Consider the following 4341-nt stretch of genomic DNA (forward strand, 5'->3'; position numbering starts at 1 on the left):
CACACACACACACACACACACACACACACAACATAACCCTTTCTGCATCTGAGGAGACAGAACTCCAGGGAAGCCCCTCCAAGTAGAAGCCCTCACTCCCACCCTTGTCAGCCACTTGTGTGTCCAGCTGTCCACTGGGGTGGAAGCCAAGGTTCAACTTTTTCAGCCAGGCCCACAGGAACGGCTGTTGCTCATCACCAATGGCAACAGGGAGGAAGCCGCCTTCTCAGCGTGCTTTATGGTAGGATCTTGTGGCTCCCACAACAGGCTGCAAGTTCTGTCCACGTGGGGCCAGTCCCTCTCTATTCCCCTAACTACCTTCACCGTAGCATTCTCAGAGCTGTAACAACCCAGCAGACTTCCTCTGTTGTGGAGAGCTCTCACTGAACCCTGTGAGGCGGAATTTCCATAATGAATTAAAGTGGGAGAGGGGCCCAGAGTTCCCCATGGGGCTTCTGTAGACTTGGACCTGTAACTAGTTCCTCAGGCCTGATGGCTTTTTTTTTGGGGGGGGGGAGGGAGAGGGGGAACAAATCAAAGCGATAGAGAGTGGGTATTTTTGAGGGGCCGTGTTTAACTCAAGACCAGCTGTCTCTTGGGCTCCATCCAGTCACTCGGGCTCAGTCCAGAGAGAATCAGCAACTTGAAACCTTGGCAACATAATGGATCGTTCTAAATGGCCTGTGTCCAAGGTGTTCAGCATTGTGGCCAGTGTGATCCTCTGCTGGGTGGACTGGGGTCCTGACCGGTGAATGGTAGAGTAGCTGAGGAATGCTGGAGCAACGGGGGACACCCAGAGAGACCGGACGGTGCCTTCAAACCCTCAAGAGATGTTCTGGAAAGCGAAGGTGAGCCTGGTTCACTGACTAAGCTCTGGGACTTGAAAGTGCTGTTGCTCCATGTGTCCCGCGAGCCCACTGTGTGTTGGGACTTGGTGCAGTTTCTCAGGCCGTCGTTTTGTACAATGGGGCAAGAGGGGATGCTGCTTTGGACCTCAGGAAGGGGAAACCCTTGCTGGAAACCCACTCAGAGGAAGGCTCAGGAAGAAATTGGGGCAGGCTGAGCCACCTGGGGTAAGATTGGGTGGGGGTTTCTCAGTCACAGCTGGTGACAGCTTGCTGGGTCCTCAAAGAGGCCGTGCAAGGCTCTTTTGCCCTGAGTGTGGCAGGAGTGGCTGGGGCAGACAGAGCTCTTTGCGGCTGCAGCCCCCCCACCCCCCGCCCTCCTCACTGACCACCTTCAAAAAGCTCATAGTTCCGTCTTAATGCCTTTTCAATAAAGCCTTGGAGACAACCAGCCGCATTTCCTGAGCCGAGCTGAACGGTTATTTTACACTTCATCTAATTGATTAAAATGACTCTTTTGAATTAACTGGGCTTTCCAGAACTGAGCAGGAAAATAAAAGCCAGAGACCAAGCTGGCTGCCGACCTGGGCAGTGGCTTTTGCGAGGGGTGGTCCCTCTGGACCCTGCTGTGTACAACGCTGCTCCCTACCTCCCGCCTCCCGTGTCCAGACTCTTCAAACTCAGGCAAGGCCATCTACCTGCCCCCTCTAGTCAGCCCTGGTGCCTCCTGCAAAAGCTAAGGGCATCTTTGTGGGGTCTTGCTCGTTAGAAATGGGGACCAGGGATGATAAAACTGCTGCCCACTCCATGCACAGTCAAGCCTGTTGGCACGCATCTGTCTGTCATACAGTTGCCTCGAATCCCACACACCACAGAGGACAATTGCCGAGACTCCATTCGAAAGTACAGATGTTGAGGCTCGGAGGTGGCATATCCAGAAGGCGCCCAGGTTGGAGCTGAGGCCAAGCTGTTGATAAGAAGCCAATGTCCTGTTCATCCTCACACTCCTGGCCTGCTGACACTGTCATAGGAGCACTTCTATGCTGTCACTTATCCCCTGTCCCCGAGACTCACAGCGTCATTGCAGTAGGGTTTCACGACTCCACACAGGAGACCTGGTCCAGAATGACACTTGATTCAGCAGGTCTCATCAGCTTGCTGGTAACGATGTTGACATGACGTGACACCACGAGACGTCTTATACCATCCTGTGACACCTGTCAAGAGGTCTGTCACGATGTGCTTGGTGGCATATGCCTGTAATTCCAGCATTTGGGGGATGGGATCAGACAGAAAAAGAGCAAGGACAATCTCAGTTATATAGCAAGTTCTATGCCAGCCTGGGCTACATAAACCCCCCAACTCCCCCCAAAAGAGATATGTTGCAAGCAAGAAGGTAGGTAACATAATCAGTATAACAAAAGTTTATATATATATATATATATATATTCTTTAATTTTCTTAATATTAAAGATTTTAATATATATAAATAAAAGATTTTATAAATTATGGATACAGTGTTCTGCTTGCATGCCAGAAGATGACACCAGATCCCATTATAGAACCACCATGTGGTTGCTGGGAATGGAACTCAGGAGCTCTAGAAGAGCAGCCAGTGCTCTTAACTTCTGAGCCATGTTTCTAGAACCAAAAGTTATGTTTTATCATGCTGAGGGTCATCACACAAAGTTCACATTCTAAGTTCCTAAGTCTGGTCCTAAGCCTGTCTCCTAGGCTGCTCACCCGTGTGATGCATCTTAGCTGAACATCAGGATCCTGGGGGAGATGCTCCAGCCACAGGGCAGGTCAAACTGGGGTCTCTCCAGATGTGCAGAGCAGAGCATTGGTCCTGGTCTCTGCTGATAGACTGTCCATTGGGCGTCGTGGGGTCTAGGACGGTGTCTGCTTATCCTGAGTAAGTGATGTCGCTGGGTTCTGGTTATCAGGTGCAGCATTGGGTGTGGTGTGGGGGGGTCCTCTTCTGTCTCCCAGGCCACCGCCCTTGTTCTTTGCAGTATGTCACGGCATTGCATTTTTGTGTCATTGCCATCATCATTGTCATTGTCGGCTCCTCCTCCTCTGGGACAGGTTTCCCTAGGTAGCCCTGGCTGGGCTAGGATTTGCTATGTAGGCCAGGCTGGCCTTCAGCTTGCAGAGATCTACCTGCTTCTGCTTCCTGAGCACAGAGTCAAAGTATCCTCTTGCCTGAGGTTTCCCTGGGCCAGGCCCTACCATCAGTGCGCAGTCAGACTGAACGATGAATGAGTGAGGGAAAGGGGGAAGAGCCAACCATAGGAAGCAGGTCATAGCTTCAGTGGAGCCTGCAAGAGGTTGAACAGAGGGTGTCTGCACAGTCTTGCCTCCAAGGTCTCTCTTGCCCTGATCGCACAGCTCAAGCTGTGAACCTAGTTGTGAGCCTGCAGGATATGGTGGACTGATTGATAGCCATCTCCTCCAAGCCCTTGATCATGGCTGCCTGGAAGTTTCCATACTAGAAAGCATGTGGAGTAGAGCTAGAAGACAGGCCTTGCTGTCTGGTGCATTTGTCAACGTGGGGATGAGGTGGGCCCATGCCGTCTTCACCATCCTGCGAACTGAGAGTGCTCGCTCACAATCCCAAGGTGCTTAGGATAGTGAAGACCGCTTTGCTTGATGCACCATCCCCGCACCAGGTGGTGGCATTGGGGCCGTGTCATCGGCCTGGCTGGCCATGTCTCAGGCTGCGGTTTCCTCCCGGTGAATATTTACGACCCGCCTCTCCCCATTCTCCAAATTGAAGCTGATGGTGGCTCCTCTGATTTCCTTCCCACACAAGGCCAGGCGGCTGGCTGCCTCTGGGCATTTAATAACCCCTCAGGCCAAATGTCTGCTTGCCCCAAGGGAGTTGTCTCTAGGGCTCGCTTGCAGACAGCTCTCATAGCAACCCTGCAGGGAGGAAGAACTTTTCCTCTTCCCACTCGGGTTCAGTTGGGGGGCGGAGGGGAGGAGCGGCTGCAAATCCGACTGCGAGCAGACAGAAGGATGGGAGAAACCAAGGTGTGTTGTTTATATGCCAAGGTGTGTTTATATGCCAAGGTGTGTTTATATGCCAAGGTGCGTTTATATGCCAAGGTGTGTTTATATGCCAAGGTGCGTTTATATGCCAAGGTGCGTTTATATGCCAACAGAGAGGCTCGGCGAAGAACTAGAGATGGGTTTATTTGTGTAACTTAGGAAAGGGCCTCTATTTGAAGAGCAAATGAACAGGCTTTTAGAGGAAAAATAACACGAGATAAGACATCGGGGACTGTCCTGCTGACCAACCCCCACCCACCCACTCACCCACTCAAGCTCCCCACCCCATCTCTTTCATCTCTTTTCCACTTCTTTTGTTTCAGACTCTATTTATATCTGGGTGGTCCAGAAGCTTTCTTCTTCTTCTTCTTCTTCTTCTTCTTCTTCTTCTTCTTCTTCTTCTTCTTCTTCTTCTTCTTCTTCTTCTTCTTCTTTTTTTTTT

This window comes from Microtus ochrogaster, unplaced genomic scaffold, assembly GCF_000317375.1.
Source record: "Microtus ochrogaster isolate Prairie Vole_2 unplaced genomic scaffold, MicOch1.0 UNK10, whole genome shotgun sequence".
Taxonomy (NCBI): Eukaryota; Metazoa; Chordata; class Mammalia; order Rodentia; family Cricetidae; genus Microtus; species Microtus ochrogaster.